At 38.0% G+C, this 19,607-nt stretch overlaps 1 protein-coding gene across 1 annotated transcript in view; it reads left to right on the forward strand.

Moving 5' to 3' along the window:
- Positions 1-650: 650 nt before the first annotated feature.
- The window catches only part of KLHL29 (kelch like family member 29), a 422,456-nt gene continuing 403,499 nt past the window's right edge, over positions 651-19,607 (forward strand). Inside the window, exon 1 of the mRNA XM_063315144.1 lies at positions 651-1,040. The gene's annotated coding sequence lies outside the window, so the exon portion shown is untranslated. The remainder of the gene's footprint in view (positions 1,041-19,607) is intronic.

Here is a 19,607-nt window from a genome sequence, read left to right on the forward strand (position 1 = left end):
GAGAGCGTGAGCGCGGTCGGACGATAAAGACCCGGGCAATACAGCGCCCGTGCGGAGCGAGCGCCGGGGCTAGGGAGAAGCTCGCGGGCAGTGGCCCCGGCGGCTCTTTCGCTGGGTCCTTTTTCTCGCGCCAACCGCGGGAGCTGCTCGGTCGCCGCGCGAGGGTAACTTTACCAGCAGAAGCGCTGCCGCTGGTGCCGCTGATCAGCTTCCCCTGTCGCTTCGCACCCTCTATAGGGAAAAGAACGCGACCTTTGCCGGCAGGATGGCACCGCTCATCCGCCCGTCAGGCCGAGAAGCGGGGTGGGGAGGGGAGAAAGAGAAAAGGAACGCGAGCCGGTTGGAGCATGCCCGGCCAAACCACCGAACCGGGCGCCCCGGCGCTGCTCGCCCTTGGGTGCAGATTGCCGGCTCGAAAGCCCTCCCCCGTGGGAGAGGCTGAGCTGGGTGGGCCCGGTCGAACCTCGCCCGGGAGGGGGGCGCGCGCCGGAGGACGGGCGGCGGCGGCGGCGGCGGGTGGGGGCGAGCTAGCAGCCCGTCCCGCCCTCTCCTCTTCGTCCCACCCTCCCACGCCCGTGATTGGTTTCGCCCGCGCCTCGCACGGGCGCGGAGGCCGTCTCCCTCCCCAGCTAAAGCGGCCAGTATGTGAATCGGACGGAGCCAGAAGGGAGCAGCATGCAATCGACTCTGCGCCAGCTGCCTCCGTCTTCCCAAGTGCCCCCGCCGCGGTGGCGGCGGCTCCTCTCGCTCCGCGCCCCGCATCCTCGCCGCCGCCTCGGCCTCTTCCTCGTCGCGCCGCGGAGTTGAGAGCAGCCCCAGCTGTGCGGGGTTTGGCGGCGGGGGGTGGGAAGAGAGGCTGCAATGCTTAAGCCGCCGCCTCCTTCGCCGCCTCCTCCCCCTGCTGTTTCTGTGCATCCTCCTCCTCCGCCAGCCTGAAGAAGGTGGGGGGAGGAAGCCGCTTTTCGCCCGACAAGGACACGCACAGTTGCGCGCGCGTGTCGCCCCCTCCCGCGCCGGTGCGCGCCGCCCTGTGGGGAAAGGTAAGGGCGGAAGGGGGAGCCGCGAAAGGTGCGGGGAGGAGCGGAGCTCGGAGGGAAGGTGCGGGGAGGAGCCGAAGACAGGGGGGAGGCTGCCGGGCGGGTGGCCGAGGCGGCTGGGGCTGCGCACTTCTTGCGCGCCCCGTGGATGGGTCTGTGGTGGTAGTGCAGCCGGGCTTCGCCAAGAGTAAGTCGCCTCCAGTGGATTGAACGCCTGGCTCCCGAATCCCTCGCGCCTGCGCTCGCTGCCTGCATGGAAAACTTCCTGCTTGGGTGTCTGGGGTGAGGTGCAAGACCAGAAGCAGTAGCGTGGGGGTGCTCTGAGGTAGGGTTTCGGGCGAGGGGGGTGGGAGAATGACCTGCTGGGGAGGCGACATCAAGCCTTCCTCCGCCGATGCTGCCGCCCTCCTCTCTTCCTGGTACCTTCTTTGCCATGCTCCCTACGAGACCTTTAACTTCCTTCTAGGTGCGGGTTGGAGACGCCGTCTCACCCCGCGGGCTGAAAAGGTTGTTGACTTCTCCGCAGCGAGGAGGTACGACACCAGGGGTTGTCATCTTGTTTGTCGGTCGGTCGTGCGTACGTGTGCTTTAAAGGGCTCTGTTTTGTAGATGGCTTATTAAAGAGGGGGAAAAAAACACACACCACATAACCACTGCAAAATCATCCATCACCACCACCAGGCAGAGGCTATCTTTAATTAAAGCTGTCTCGAAAGGAATAAAAAATGACAAGCTCCCACCTCAGAATTAATGCTGCCAAGTCTCTCCATGCCCATCGGTCACTTTTTGCTGATCTTTTAAAGATTATTTTTAAATGCACTTAAAAACAAACTGGTCTGGTAACTTCCAGGCGTTGTAGCCTTAGCTGCCTATCTCCCTTTTGACCTGCCTTTCCAGTTCTTGGTCCTAATCCTATCCCCTCCTTCTGCACCCCCTCCCCAGATCCTATTCTACTTGTGTAAAGTGGCTTAGGTGTCTTTAGGGCAAGGACTGAATTTCTTTTGTTGTAAGGTGCCTGCCAGAACCTGCACAGTGCTAGGCTGAAGATGTGTCCAGAAATTGCTGGAGGTGGTATGTGTTTATTTGTAACAGCTGAAATCCACTTTTTACTGTTAAAAAAGAATCCCAAAGTGTACAGCCCTTGATACGTTTTTTTCAATACATTCCGTCAAATTTGATGAGTCTCGCTTGAAAGTAAATAGGTCTAGGCTCAGTGGTGCTGTGTCTCTGTTGACAGAAGTTGTTTCTATGGTTCAGCTCTCTCTCAGGCACATTCTTTATGGAGCTTTGTTAATAGTGTTAAGACTACATGTGTTCTTGTTCTCTTTGTGGGGAGCCATTAAGGTTTTACTGTTTAAAGAAATCATGGTCTGTCATGGCTCTTACCTATTCTCTGGTCTGTCCCCCCCCCATGTATTATGAAAGTATAACCTCTGATTCTTTCATTCTGTGATTAGAATATATATAGTAGAATCTAAGCAAATGCGAACAGTCTTTACTGAATTATTTAATGTATAGATGAACATGTGAAATTGTTAAATATCTATTTAATACTGTAAATGTTATCCTATTATTAAATGGTTCTTAAGCCAATTTATTCTATCCTCCTTTGACTTACTGTTCACCAGAGTTTATTTCTGAGAGTTTACTAAAACAGGCTGTTACGCCTTTAAGACTGTAGGTATCACATACTGTAGCTGCCTCTTCAAATTAAGCAAAGAGCTGAAAGTTTTAAGTCCCCTTCAATAGTAGTATTTTTTTTTTAAAGAAAATGCAGTGTTCTTTGAATCCCTTTTAATAAATCAGCAGTAGCTCAGTATTATGACTGGATTAAACTAGCAATAGCATTTACTTTATAAAGTGATATATAATCATATTTTATTGATATTCAACTGTTTGAAACTTTAGTTATGCACAGTGGGTTACCTGCTCATATTTGCATGAGAAGCAAGGTTTTATTCTTCAATACAGAGCCTCCCCCTCATTGTGGTTGTCTCTAGAAGAGTTTTTCCCAGCTTGGAATGAAGTATGGCATTAATATATTGGCTTCTATAAAAGAAAATTAATAATCAGTACAGTAGTTAGAAAAATGTTTTGGGAGGGGTCCCCCCCCCCAATATGAAGTGTGTTTCTTTGGAATGAATGCCTTTAAAAGATGTAGAGTTAAGGATTGCAACCGACATAATACATCTAGAATATGGTGGTTTTACTATAACTTTTCTTCAAAAATTGAAGTTTTGCCAGCTGCACTATCATTTGATATAATTTAAGATAAATTGAGCATTCCACATGATCGCATCTTGGATATTCCAAACATATGTACTTTGGAAGAACCAATGCATTTGAAAGTTTTATATGAGCTAAATTTTCAGTACTGACTAATCTGCTATAGCTTAAGAGCCACGTTCATAGTTTTTAAAGCTTTCTCTTGACAATAGAACCATGAACAAATGTTCAGTTTGAATTATTGCCGGAAGACAATACTGTATTTTATGGTTGTCATGACTACACTTAGAGCAGTGGTTGCTGGTTTTCACCTGAACAAGTAGTGGTAAGGAGCGTAGAATTCAAATTCTTTGTTTCTTTGAACTGTGTATCTAATGAATGATATCCAAACTTTAGATGTTCAATGCGTGCAGAATTGATTTTATGGAAAAACCTTGCTAGAATAAAGAGCTTTCTCCTGTTGTTGGATTCTTCCTCAAATATAGTACAGAAGGATTGAAGGGAAAGAAAAGGTCATCTAGTCCAGCCCCCTACTCCAAGGTTTCCTATACGATCCAGGCAGTGGCACATTCCAAGTAAATAATACCCATATAAAAGTAAATGTCACGGAAAAGGCTGAAAGTGATTCTAGTCATAAGCTACAGGGAAACAGATGTGGAACCACATTTTATCCTTTTTTAAATTTAAGAATCACATTGCTTTTGTGTGTTTAGCAACATTAAAATGCTAGTGGTGCTATCTCACCTTTTTTCAAGTATATATTGAAATCATGGAGAAAGAAAGTTCCCTGTTATATACAGTTCAGGAGCATTATTGCCATCTGTTCATGAACATCTGTTTACAGGGCAGTAGTTACTTAATTTTGTGTTGTGTTTCCTGATAATTGGTTAGCCATAATTTTTTTGCATCTTGATCAGTGGCACATTTCCTTGCTTTTTGCTTCTGTTTGATCATTTTCATTTCAGCCTTATTTATTAGTTCTCTCCACTTCCCTATCCCCTTTGCATTTTATGGCTTTAGGAACAAATATTCTTGAAATGCTAGAAATTAAGGCCATGTATTTTTTTTTCCAGGCTAATGTATGTATGTACACAAAACCTTTTAAAAGAGAGACTAATTGCATATATTTTAAAACGGAATACAGTTCCAGACACATTCTTGGAATGATGATAAATTATAAGATCTGTCTTCTACAAATCTATCATGAATTAACTCTCACTTTCATTGAGATGTCCGAGATTTGGTTGCAGTTTTATGGGTGTCTCACAAAGGATCTTTTTTCTAAAGGAAAATCTAAGTATCGAAATAATCCTTGTACTTAGACAACATTTTATGGAGGAAGAACAACCTGTTGGGTTCTGCTGCAAGTCTACTGTTTAAAGGAAGCAGGAGGATTGGAAATAACCTGCTCTCTTGATTTACATACAATGCAGTAGAATGCAACTCTATAAAGGTCTAGATCTGACTTATTAATGGATGATAATTTAAAATACTCTGAGTATGAATTATAATATCTTGACTGGGCTTGAAATAATTTATTATGTATTTCTTTAAAGACTTCTTAAAAATCAAGGGATTAAAATACATATGTGAGAAATAAATTTTTTGTAATAGTTGTAAATGTTGGTGCCAAATGAGTAGAAATGTTTATACCATAGGAAAATGTTTTTTTCTTTCCTACTTTAAAAAAATAAAATACATTACTTCTTTTTAGAAATAATTACAATTGAGTCTTAGCACAGATTTAGATCAATATTAATGGTTTGGAGGAAAAAAAGGAATGCTGTGATGTTGCCACTGAGTATCCTGTGCAGCATGGCCATTAATTTACATTTTTCATTTTATCAAAATAGATTTGTCCAGGCTAAGTGCCAGCTGATGCTGTTAGGAAGTTTGAACTTTCAGAGTCTGTTTCCCTGACTGAAGACATAGGTTAGACAGGATTGTTCTGTCCTTATGCAATGATGGAGATGAGTCAAGCCAAGCAGAGTAGTTAATTAAGTCAGAGAGATAATATAGCAAAGGCTGGTTGGGGGCAGAATATAAAGGATCAGTGGACAATCCTACTGTCAAGCTCAGATGCAGCAATAGCAGATCAGTAATGAGAATTATAGAACCCTTTCTAAACTAAGAAAAATCATATTACTGAAAAAGTGTGCCCTTCTTAATGTTGTAAAATGCTGCATTGAGTTATAAATTAACAATTTTTGATCAGATTTGTATAATTAAGAAATACATATTGCATTTAAATTTATGGGATGAGAAATAATTGGCTGTTTTACAGTGCACCCAAAAGGCATGACATGAAACCCTCGCAATAATGCTGCCTTTCCCACCCAGATGTGGAGCTTATACACTAAGATGATTGTTTCAATGGTTGCTGAAAAGGAAGTAGCCATTTTGGAGGAATTGAAGAGTGGATCAATAAATTGCATGATACAAAATAAGTGTAAAATATGTTTTAAACTATAGTTCAAATAGGTTCCTTGAATAATAATAATAATTTTATCTCACCTTTTTTATATATAATTGAAGGCGGCAAACATACCTAATACAGTAGTCCTGCCTCCTATTCTCCCCACAACCACTATCCTGTTGGTCTGAGAGAGAGGGACTGGCCCAAGGTCACCCAGCTGCTTTCATGCCTAATGTGGGACTAGAACTCACCATCTCCTGGATTCTAGGCCAGCACCTTCACCACTACACCAACCTGGCTCTATCAATTAACTACAATTTTCCGAAGATGCTAAGGAATCAGCTTGGAGGTCTCTGACCCATATCTTCTAAACACAGCAAAGTAGCCTTCCTCAATGTCAGTTTGAATAGTTTCTATCCAGTTTGCTGGAAGTTCAACATGATATATATCTAATACAGAAATCATATGCTTGTTGATTGGTCTGAATTCAGAAGTTGCCATCTTTGCAAGATGAACATAATGAAAAGTATTTCTGGTCACCAGAGTAGTCTGGCATCTTAGGTCAGCAGAGCCCTTAAGAGTATCTTTGGAATTACTGGAAAAGGCAGTAGTAAGAGAAAGGCAGAGTGTCCACAAGCTTGATTGACTGTAGCTTCTTTAATTGGATTTATTTATTTATTCACTTGATCGTTATACATAGATGGGCTCGTTTAGATGAAAATGTGTGATAAAAATGATCATTAACTTTGGAGCTTATTGCCCTAAATCCATTTTGTCTAGTGGATTTCCAGTAGAGATTTGGAGAGCTCGTGGAATTTAATTCAATCATGAATATTTCTCCAGTTCCTCCTCTTCAGGAACATTAGAACTATGTGAACAGTCTCATAAAATGGTCCATATGTTGCCACAGCATCTATCCTACTGTTCACACCAATATTGAAAGTGGGAGATGTTGGTCTCCAGGAAAATAGCCAGTCATTGCTGCAGTTTATTTTATTATTTATTGTTTTGTACACTGGTCCAGAAAGTTTCAAGGCCCTTCACCAGAAGATTATAGGTGTATTGTAGTTCCCTATGGAATCCATCTTGGGATTTGACTGGTGTTTCTTTTTTGTTCTAGGACTGATTGAATAACTGCAGGTTCATCGACATTCTGCACTTTGTTCTCTTGGTTAAGTTAACCAAGTTAACAATTGTGGGGAAAATAGGAGGAAGGAGTAGTTCATATGTTCGCCGCCTTGAGTTATTTATAAAAATAATAAAGGCGGGATATAAAATAAATGAAATAAACTTAGTCATCTACCTTTTCTTACCAAATCAGGATGGATAAAACTGAATTTGCTGATACAGTTCTTATATGACCATATATTAATGGAGGATAGGCATTTCAAATAAAAAATCCGAATTCCCAATTTATTTTAGAATTTGTAGCTGTCCGATGGAATCAGATAAAAGCTCTGGTGGTTTTTATTTTTTTCTTTTGGGAAAACAGAATAACACATGATCGCAAAGTTCAATTTGCAGATGGAAACATCACAGATTGAATGGGATATTATTTAGCCTATAGTTCTTTTTGTGATAGTATGCAGACACATTAGCAATAGAAAATAAAGACCACTATTGTTGCAGTATTATACCATAATATTTTATGAAACTCTGATACTTAAAACTTCAACTCAGTTCACAACCACTTACAATCTACCTAATTTCTCTTCTCCTTCATCTCATTTGGAGCTTCCGATACCTAATAGCTTCTTTGTTGACAAAAATGTGTGACAAACAGTGTAAAAACAACATTTTCCGTACCCCTAAACTATTCTTTTTTGGGAAAGTCAGTTTAAAATCCAACAAGAAGTAGCCCCTATCTTTCTACCCATCATTACTTTTTTCCTTTAATAATAAGAGCTCTTCACATGAGAAAACAAACAAGTTACAGGGTTTATAACTGGCTTATAACACAGATACTCAGTTTGACATTGCTAGAATAAGAACAGGTGGACAGATGGTCAAATAATAATTCAGTACTTTGCTACAGCTTCCCATTTCTCCTTGGTTTTGCTGTTATCCTTTAGTTTCCTTGGCTAGCTTATGCTACCACTGAATCACTAAAAAGATTTTTTTTTTTAGATCCTTGATGGGACCCAGCCTGTGTATCTTACAACAACAGCCAACTTTTAGCTTTCAGGGTCCATAACTGGGGGAAGCAGATGTAGTGGAATACCCAGTTCCCCAGTGATATTGTTGCACGTGGCGTAATGATTCTTAATTCTTCTGAATTATAACTGGGACTGTTTTTTCCTTCTGTTTACTTTCTGGCTTTTGAGCTGTGAACAAAACCCTGATACATTTTATTTTAGTATATAACATTACTTATAAGGAAAAATTTATACATATAATGGTATCAGGATTGCAGTGTATCACCGAAATTAAATTGAATATGGTATATGTTTGAAAGTGATTATTAAAAAGTATACGATCCACTTTCTAGATAACAATAGGGCAGCAGAAAATGACTTTTTAATAGCTTACTGATTTTGCCTGTTACACGCCTTAAAAAACCTGCTTGCCTAAGATACTGTGATTTTGTGCTTTGAAAATGAATTTTATTTAAAATAGAAATATAGGACTGGCCCCCACCTGCTTGTTCATGGACATATAAATGTTAAAATTGTCCTAAGAGTTTTGATGTGAAACATGTGCTGATTGTAAATGCTTCTGAGAAGACATAGGCTTGCTCAGTTGTGTTTCATGCTCAGCCATTTCTCTGAGCTGTAAGAATGTGTTAAAATCCATTATGAGAGTATTGTGCTTTGGAATATATTAAAGTGCTACACTGGAAAACAGATTTCATTACGGTTGTCTAATGAGGGGCTGGGGGGAGATAGCTTTAGATTCTGAGCTGTAGTGGGCTGAAGAGTATTAAGGCTGAGCAGATCTCGGTTTTGAAGGGAGGGAGGCTGCTTAGAAGCATGGTGTAGCTGCTTTGAAGAGTGCAATAGAAATAACACTTGTTTTTCAAAGCCAGAAATTTAAAATAATCACTTAGAACAGAATATCAGTGTTAAACTTATTCCTGTCTCAGTGTATGCATCAATATCTGGCTAAATAGACTAGGCTACTCTTCTCTGTCCTACTTTTTTGCAGATCTGTCATACTGGGATAGAAATGCACATGATGAACCCCAACAGAGATGCAGGTCCCTTTTTCTCCTTGTAGTGATTCTCCAAAAAAATAAAAATAAAATAAAATCTTTATGTAACCAAAACAGTCCCATCTGTACACAAGAGGGAGATATACCCACAGGTTTGTGAGAATCTCAAAGCTTGTTGAAGTACGGTGATGTAACATTAGAGAGACAGGGGTTAAAATATAATTGTACTTATTACTGCTGTGAAGAATATCGGAAGCCACTTCTTTATATCTTTATCTTTTTCATATCTTTTTCTACTTTCTTTTTTTTTCTTATTGCACTTTTGGCTTTTTCTTTTATTTCTCCTCTTTTCATTTTCTCTGTTCTATTTTAGTTTGTATTAGTTCTTACTATTGCTGTTAAAATGCTGTTAAAACTTTCAGTAAAAACTATTTTTAAAAAAAGCTTGTTGAAGTACAGAAGAATACCAGTACCTAGTTATTTCCCCCAAATGGTCCACTGTTGGTTGAAAGGGCTTGGAATGCTAAGTACTGGGGGGAAATAGAAAACTTGGGGTGAGGAGGTTATAATATATGCCAGAGGAGAGTGGATATCTAGAATCCCAAATTGAAGTCCTTCATATTTGAACATTTTGCTTTGGGGCTTTGAATTTGCTTAAAACACATAGACACAAAACAGATGTTTGTTTCTCTAAGTTGCATGGAGATGCTTAAAATATAGAAAGGCTTTCTGTTAAAGGTTCAAATTAATGTTTTCCTCTTTCTGGGGGCAGTATATAAACATAAACCTTTTTCCTTGACTTTTGGATGCTATATTATGATTGATTGATTATGTGCCATCAAGTCGTTTTTGACTCCTAGCGACCACATAGGTTTTACTAAGTTGAGGCATTTTGTTTTGTGCTATGTTCCTTTTTTTGTTTGTTTCATTATTGTATACCTTAAATCTTTAACTTGAAAGCTAATTTAGTAATATTAATTGGTCACTGAAGGCTAAATAACCTTTTTGGAAAATAATATTTCTAGTGCAAAATCCTAGGTTTTTAATGCAGCAATATAATTTTCCCCATCTACTTACTTCTTTGAGAAGGCTTTTCCTCCTGTATTTGTAGCTACAAATCTGAGATGATCACACTTGTGATTAATAAAACAAGGCAAATCACAAGGATTCTAGGTACAAATTAAATTGTACGGTGTGAGGAGAAACTAATCTTACAGTAGAAACTCTGATGCCTTGGCAGCAGTGAGCTGCAGTTCAAGATAATACTGTTTGTTTGTACAGGAAAGTTTATACCATTAAAAAGTGGGTGGTCTTTAAGGTGTCTCAAAACTCTTTCCATGTGCTACATTAGAACATGACAACTCCTCTGAAGATGTATATATTTTTGTATAATAAAAGGAATTGGAGAATGGCCAATGTTCCACACGGTTTCTTTTTAAAAATTTATGAAGTTTCAAGAGACGAGTAAAAACTACAAAAAAAAAAAACTACAAAGAATGAAAAAAGAACTAAAAAGGTACGCAAACACAAGAGAATTTTTTTTTTCAAACTTACAAAAAGATGTGGCTTCCAACTTTAAACAGCAAAGATATACAAAAATTTCCATAATCTCTTACTCTATATTAAACCAAAACCACATTATTTCTATAAATCATTCCACTTTGGCACATAATAAAAATCACTAAATACAGTTACTCTTCCCCCTTATATTAAAATAATAAAAAAATTCATATAAACCTCCTAAACATCTTTCCCCCCTCCAAAAGATAACACATATTTAATTATTCCCTTCCTACCACTATTCTATACATTTCTGTCTACTAAAATAAGAATCAAATTAAAAAGCACATAGATTGTCTGCTATTATACATGATAATACAACAGTTTTAATAATCTTAATCTTAATAAATCCAAAAAAACAAAGAAAATTCAAAACAGTAACCTTAAATCCTTAAAACCATCCAAATAAACACATTTTTTAACCTTAATAATCTCAATCCAAATCTTTAAAGGCAAATGACATCAATCAAACCCTTAAAGCAAACCAGATAGACATTCTTTAACCCATATCCCACTTCAAAATAAACCAGAGCATTTATATATCCCCACAATATGCACAGAGCTTTTCTCTTAAAAGAATCAAACAGCCCGACTGCCCCGCTCAAAAATTCCAACTTCTTTTCATGGCATTCCACCAGAAAGTCAGTTTCACTTCTGGCTTGCAGATCTCTCTCTCCCTTAAATTTCTCCAAGTCCACTGTCCGATCTTCATCCAGCATCTCAATAAAAATCTCAAACTCACTCTTAGAAGAAACATTTCTATCGCTGTTGAATTCCTCAATTTCGTCCACCACATCCCCAACCTGATGGCACATTTTAAATCTCATATTTTCCACAGTGTCCTGAATATCTTGCATAAAAGCTTGGTAAGTCAGAAAAAATCCATTTAAAAACTTGGTAGAAGTCAGAAAAAATTGGTTTAAAATCCTCCATGTCTCATGCAGTAGATTACGGCGCTCCCGAGGAGCTTAACCAGTGAAAGTCCCCAATGTACACTCTCCCTTTTTTCAACCTATAAGTAGTCCAGAGTTGTTCCACAAAATAAGGTTTAGTAGATCAGTCTTGCAGTGAAAAGTAGGATACGTTGAAGGTGATTAAGCTGTCATGTTTACATCATTACTAGACTTTTTTTGTTAAAATTTTTACAAAGAACATAAAAGCTAACACAAACTGATAAAGAATAAAAAGAGCAAAGAAAGAAAGCAAAAGTTCAGAAAAAAAGGAATAAAAATAATAGAAAAAGCTTCCAATATCCTTTGCAGCAAATATAAGTGCAATTACAAAATTAACTCTTACTCTATGATTACTAAAAAAACTCACTTTTTTCTATTATCCAGTTTTTTTCTAATCATCAAAACTGCAAATTTTATTTGTATTTTTTCTGTTTCATGCAAAAAGTGTATAAGGGGACATCGTTACTGGATTCGATGCCCTACCTAGAAATACCTAAAACAAAATTTGAGACCAGAATGAATCTATCCTTGTTTGGGTGGATGTATAATGAAGCATATCCTTTTTTGCACATGGCATAGGCATCTGAGAGAATATTTTATCTGCCTCTTGCTTAAAGACATTTGTAAAGTTTTTTTATCCTGCCTTTACTATTTTTTTTCATAAATAACTCAAGATGGTGAACAGGCCTAGTACTGGGAGGTGAGTTGGGCTAGAGAGAGTGACTGGCCCAAGGCTACCCAGCCGGCTTTACCATAAAAAAAATAAATATGTAATCCTTAAAAGCTAAACATTTGTCAGTGTTGCATGTATCTCTGATTGAAAATGACGTGGTTTAGATTTGATCTTAACTGTTGCTATACTTGGATATATATAGTTGGGTTGTCCTTTAGTCTCTTAAAATTAATAGTTGTAATTTTATGAATGGTTTTGATTTTAATTTAAGCTATATTTTATTGACTGCATGGTTAATTTGTTTGGTAAGGGTCAGCATGACATATATAATTCTGTACCAAATCTATAAATTCTTAGGTGTACTTGATTTTTGTGGAGATTAATGTGGATTTTTCTCCTATTTCTAATGATATTGTTGAACCGTCAGCATTCACACCAAACATGGTTTGCATCACAATGCAGACATTAAAACCAAGAGCGTTGCTCTCAGGTCTGAAGCAAGGAGGAATTAACGAGAAATATAATTGGATTTTTAAGGAGATAGCTGTTTTCAAACCTGGTTATGCAGTTTTGATCTGGGGGCCAGGGGTGCTGCACCAGTATATCTGAATATCTCTGCGTGCTATAGAAGCTGGGAAGAAAGTTGCTTTTCAAGTCCTGTTTTTTAACATGCTGGCTTTTTGATGATAGCAGATGCATAAAATGGCATTGTGCTGTATTTTGACAGGAAGGATTATACTTTTTTGTAAAAGTATAGAATACTAACTTAAGAAATTGCTAACATGCTGAAATAAAAGCAGCTGTTAGTGGTGCAGTCCTCCATAGTTAGAACATGATCCTGGGAAAAGACCCCCATGCATGCCACAGCACCTTTTCAAACTTGAATCCAAAGCATTATCCAGCATATTATTGCAGAATAATTTGAATATGAAGAAAGCCACTGCAGCACTTTCCAGTTCATTAGAAGAAGTGCTTATCTTCACAATTTTACAAGCTATAGAAACAAGTGTAAGGAAGAAACTATTGTAAAGACTACTTTAAAGAACCAATTCTATACCTTCCTTTCAATATGGGGTATATGCAGTTCCAAGACTCATATGGACCACTTCATCAGATACAGTATTCAGAGAAACTGAAGTCCAAAACACATGAATAACTGATGGTGCCACATAAGTTCAGCAATTACTAAAGTTGTTGGAGGGTATGAATGAGGTGTGTAAGATTCTGCACAGTGCAGAAAAAAAAATAGAAGCTTTTTTCTCCATCTCTCAAAACACTAGGACTCAGGGATTCCCCCAATGAAAGTATTAGAAGGAGATTTAGAATAGGCAAAAGAAAGCATTTCTTTACACAATGCATAATTAACCAGTAAAATTCATTAGCAGAAGGTGGTATGGCCACTAATTAGGATGGGTTTAGAAAATTTAGTAAATTCATGGAAGATGGGTTTATCAGACACTACTCTTCTTGATGACTCATTGTCATCTCCAAGTTTTAGGCAGTGTGGTTTCAAATACAGTTGCAGAGTAACTGCAGAGGCAGCGGGTTTTGTCTCCATTTTCTGCTTGTACATATCCCAGGGGCATCTGAATGGCCATTCAGAGAAACAAAATGCTAGATAAGGTAGGCCGTGGCCTGATCCAGCAGAGCTGTTCTTATATGGGTTTATTCAGAGGTTTTACTATTTTCAAAAATACTTACACGTAGGTAAAGGTGGATAGAATGGTAAGTGTTATTTATATCTATTGAAACGGATAATGGTATGTACAGTAAGTCTAGAACTGCAGACCTCCTTTGACATATATCCTTTTTGATACTTCATGTAGAAGAAAACATTGCTGTCCAATTTAAAGTAAAGAACCTTTTGCTGTATACAGTTTCCCTTTGCTATACAGGTAGTCCTCAACTTACAACCATTCATTTAGCAACTGTTTGAAGTTATGGCGCTGAAAAAAGTGACTGGCCTTGACTTACCAACTCTACTTAACTGTCATTTTTACATGATGAAAGGGCAAAGTAGGTGATACTAAATTTCAGTTTACTGAATTTGTTGGCCTTAAATATTTTCAAAACTACGGTGTAAATATCATAGGAATATATTTACACAGCAAGGAGGGAGAGGATGGGATTTATGCCTAGGTACAAGTCAGACCTGCTGATCCTACTGAGAACTCCACTTTGTCCTTCATCAGTATTTCTGACTCTCCTCCTCTCCCTGAACCCAAAAAAAGCTATCAGAAAGAAAAAAGTGTACAACTGTGTATATATTCCATTCTTTATCTACAAGGGGCTTCAAAATGAGAAATATTCACAGAACTCCTGAGCACATTCTGTGTATGCTTATTTAGGAGTAAGACTTTTGTAGTAATAGTAGTAATTTTGGGTAGATCTATTGAGATTCTCCAGAGAATTTTGTAGCATCACAGCCCAAAAACTACACTGGCAGGGGATAATGGAAGTTAAAGACCAATACATTTGAAGGACATTTGTTTTGGGGAGGCTGATTTGGCTGTAATTTATGCAGATTGACTTAGTATGACTTACAAATTAACATAGGATTGTACTGTACTTATGGCTAAAAATTGTTTAATCTACACTAGCTGCCTTAAAACACCAAATAAGGTCACTAAATAGGTATTCAGACCATTTTTAAAAATCTGTTTATCCTTAAGAGATTAAGCTATTCCCAGGAGAGAGAAAGAAGGCAGACACTTAATCATACTTTTTACAGCTAAATATTTACATCATGAATTTTAATATAGCTATGTAGATTGGAATGTCAGTTGTTGTCATATGATGTTGGTGTCATACTGTAGGAAATTAATCAGACTGTGTTACCAAGAATGTAGTCTGTAAGGTCAGATTGGTAAATTAGAATTTCCCAGTCCCCTGATACTAACGAACAAAACTACTTCTCTGTAAAATAATAAAAATAAAAAGTAACCCTTCAGAGAAGTTTTCTTCATTCTTAACCAACTTCATCTAGAGGTGTCTTAACACTACTGTGAGTAGTATTTGACATTAAAGAGCTTTAAATCAGCCACAAATGGCTTATAGCTGGTTTTATATGTTACAATGTTATGGTTGTTGTAGACAAAGCAAAGTGTATGGGTTTCCTTTAGGATGGGAAGCCTTTGCCTGAAATGGACTAGCCACAGAGCAGCTGAAACAGAAAAATGTATTAAATTCTGGTGCCTGCTCCCTATCAGTAAATTTGGAGCACAAAGCTCTCTTGCTGTTCATAGAAGAGCAAAATGATTGCAATTTTAACTAATATGTATATGCCTTCTATTCTTAAGGTAATGGGAATACTGTTCCTATGGTTAATAGATTTTCATATCTTCTTCCCTTTTTCAGTAATGGCTGATAATTTTCATAATGCTCCTGAGATTACTGAGGTTGAATACAGAAGAATTTACTAATTCTGTTTTTTGGTGTTTCCATTTATGTTTGTCCAAATACCTTCTCATATCAAATCTATTGAAATAAATAGACTTACCTTAAGAAGTTACATAGTATATTTGATCACCTTCAAAAGCAGGTCTAATTATTTATCACATGTCAAAAGCTGTTATATTTCCTAATATTTCTTGCTTTTGAAAATGCAGGTGTATCCTTAAATTATTTGTAGGTAGTCAGAGATTTGGAATCTTATCTTTCAATGACCCAAACCGAAACAGAAGTTACAGTGAGCAAATAATTATCTGAATAATTATTTTATGGTCAGAATTGTTGGCATGTGAGGTAAAGAAAGATGTTTCCCTGAAATATGTAAAATGCAGAATGGTATATTGCATCTATTGAAACAGTAAGCATTTCAATGTGTCAACAAATTAATCCTAGATTTAAAAAAAAACTCTGTATTTAGCAAAAAAGAGAGAGTTCAGTGAAAAATAATTTTTAAACGAGGAAGATCAGAAAATCTTGGAGCTTAGGGAACAGTTAAAGTTTGGATAATTAATAGTTTACAAGAACAGCAGTTCTTGCTCTTCTTATAGCATCACAAAAGTCCCTATGGAATATAAGTGAATCTGGAATAAACATATGGAGAAGAGATTCATAGTTCCATACTAAGCACCATAATTTATGCCTGTAATTAAAAAACAAAGAGCTGTTAAGTAAGGATAGTTTAAAATGAACCCCCAAGAAAGAGAGAGAGAAGTGGATTGTAGGCTGAGGAGTTTTTAAAATAATGAATTAGCCAACTTTACAGATCTTTTAATAAGATAATTGGGTAATAACAAAACAGCAATAAAGTAGATCCAATATAAAAATACATACATTATCCTAAAGATTTGATTAATGTTTGTAGGCAACAGATTTCAAAATAAATACAACCAAAACCAAGGTAACACATGGAATCTTAAAATATTAAAAGCAGATTTTAAAAAAGGAATGTTTATCAACTATAACAATTTAATATGTGTACTGCTTACAGTGTTGATTATTCTGAACAATGATTGTCAGGTATTCTTAAATTATTGAACATTGTATAGCATTATTATGAAAAAACAAAGATTTTTTTCTCCTTGTAAAATCAATATATTTAAATGTCATTAAGTTTCATCTTCACTTCCCAACCAACCAAGGGAAATGTGAAAAGGAAATTTAAGAAATTAAATGAATTACATCCATAATTGAATAAGATGAATAGCTATAAACAAAATTTATAATGTTCAACCAAACTACACAAGCATATCCCTAAACTGTATCCCATTTCAGTAACCTATACAATATTACTTAATGGGAGCAAGTTTAAAGCATCTATTTATTTCAATTTTATAGTGGAAGAAATACAATTATTTGCTGATTCAATAAACCCTTAGTCTGAATCTCTAAGAATCAACTGTTCAACCTGGGAATCTTTCTGAACAGCAGAATCTCACTGGGTTGACTTTTCTTCCCTACAGTGCAGAAGACATTATTATTTTATTGCTATGTATGTTAAAAAGCTAAAGATACTCTCACGTCCAGGTTGGTACGTGATGACTACATGGACACAGTCATGCCATTTTCTTGGCAGGAGCATGGAACATGACAATAAGACATCATAGCTACTAGAGCTTGAAGCTATCTAGACTGGTCTACTGTGGCATGTTCAGTGGAAATCAGCATTTTGAAGTCGTCCAGTTGAATCCAGTAGTTCACTTAGGAGTAGCTATTTGAAGCATCTAGCACCTTTGCTCAGATATCCTGGCATTGATTTCCAAAAACTGTAGAAACATTGAAATTTTAATTTTTCAATCTACAGGATTGATTCAAATCATCACCTTGAATTTTTGATTACACACTAATTTAATTCCTGCCTCAGATTAACACTAGATATTGATAGCAGTGCAGAACATAGTAGAAAAAATAGCCCAAATGGCAGAAAAAAAAGATCTATATTATATGGAAAAAATAAAATTTCCAAGAATCATCTGTGGAGTCTGCTGAAAAATCTCCAGGAAAGTACTAGAGAGCCCCTTCAAGTAATTTGTAGACAATGTTGCCATTTACACCTATTTTCTTTATATTACTTTTTTTATCTTATGTTTGTATTTATAATCAAGGCTGTTTTTTCTTTTCTTAAATGTTGTCTTTGTTTTGTTTGTTGTATTTATTGTATGTAATGTTTTGTACTTTATTATATTTTCAAATAAAGTTTGAAAGTAAAAAAAAAATGGAAACTAGGAAGGAACTGACCACAAAAGCTGACTCGGGCCAACCTCCATTTTATTTTTGTTGTTTATTCGTTTAGTCGCTTCCGACTCTTCGTGACTTCATGGACCAGCCCACGCCAGAGCTTCCTGTCGGTTGTCAACACCCCCAGCTCCCCCAGGGACAAGTCCGTCACCTCTAGAATATCATCCATCCATCTTGCCCTTGGTCGGCCCCTCTTCCTTTTGCCTTCCACTCTCCCTAGCATCAGTATCTTCTCCAGGGTGTCCTGTCTTCTCATTATGTGGCCAAAGTATTTCAGTTTTGCCTTTAATATCATTCCCTCAAGTGAGCAGTCTGGCTTTATTTCCTGGAGGATGGACTGGTTTGATCTTCTTGCAGTCCAAGGCACTCTCACAATTTTCCTCCAACACCACAGTTCGAAAGCATCGATCTTCCTTCTCTCAGCCTTCCTTATGGTCCAGCTCTCGCAGCCATATGTTACTACTGGGAACACCATTGCTTTAACTATGCAGGCCTTTGTTGTCAGTGTGATGTCTCTGCTCTTAATTATTTTATCGAGATTTGTCATTGCTCTTCTCCCAAGGATTAAGTGTCTTCTGATTTCCTGACTGCAGTCAGCATCTGCAGTAATCTTTGCACCTAGGAATACAAAGTCTTTGACTGCTTCTACATTTTCTCCCTCTATTTGCCAGTTATCAATCAAGCTGGTTGCCATAATCTTGGTTTTTTTGAGGTTTAGCTGCAAGCCAGCTTTTGCACTTTCTTCTTTCACCTTGATCATCAGGCTCCTCAGTTCCTCTTCGCTTTCAGCCATCGAAGTGGTATCATCTGCATATCTGAGATTGTTAATGTTTCTTCCAGAGATTTTAACTCCAGCCTTGGATTCCTCAAGCCCAGCATGTCGCATGATGTGTTCTGCATACAAGTTGAATAGGTAGGGTGAGAGTATACAGCCCTGCCGTATTCCTTTCCCAATCTTAAACCAGTCTGTTGTTCCGTGGTCTGTTCTTACTGTTGCTACTTGGTCGTTATACAGATTCTTCAGGAGGCATACAAGATGACTTGGTATCCCCATACCGCTAAGAACTTGCCACAATTTGTTATGGTCCACACAGTCAAAGGCTTTAGAATAGTCAATAAAACAGAAATAGATGTTTTTCTGAAACTCCCTGGCTTTTTCCATTATCCAGCGGATATTGGCAATTTGGTCTCTAGTTCCTCTGCCTTTTCTAAACCCAGCTTGTACATCTGGCAATTCTTGCTCCATGAACTGCTGAAGTCTACCTTGCAGGATCTTGAGCATTACCTTACTGGCATGTGAAATGAGTGCCACTGTTCGATAGTTTGAACATTCTTTAGTGTTTCCCTTTTTTGGTATGGGGATATAAGTTGATTTTTCCAATCTGATGGCCATTCTTGTGTTTTCCAAATTTGCTGGCATATAGCATGCATTACCTTGACAGCATCATCTTGCAAGATTTTGAACAGTTCAGCTGGGATGCCGTCGTCTCCTGCTGCCTTGTTATTAGCAATGCTTCTTAAGGCCCACTCAACCTCACTCTTCAGGATGTCTGGCTCTAGCTCACTGACCACACCGTCAAAGCTATCCCCGATATTGTTATCCTTCCTATACAGGTCTTCCGTATATTCTTGCCACCTCTTCTTGGTCTCCTCTTCTTCTGTTAGGTCCTTGCCATCTTTGTTTTTGATCATACCCATTTTGGCCTGGAATTTACCTCCGATGTTTCTAATTTTCTAGAAGATGTCTCTTGTCCTTCCTATTCTATTGTCTTCTTCCACTTCCGCGCATTGCTTGTCTAAAAATAATTCCTTATCTCTTCTGGCTAACCTCTGGAATTTTGCATTTAATTGGGCCTATCTCCCCCTATCACTGTTGCCTTTTGCTTTCCTTCTTTCTTGGGCTACT

Source organism: Candoia aspera, chromosome 1 (assembly GCF_035149785.1).
Source record: "Candoia aspera isolate rCanAsp1 chromosome 1, rCanAsp1.hap2, whole genome shotgun sequence".
In the NCBI taxonomy this organism is placed as follows: Eukaryota; Metazoa; Chordata; class Lepidosauria; order Squamata; family Boidae; genus Candoia; species Candoia aspera.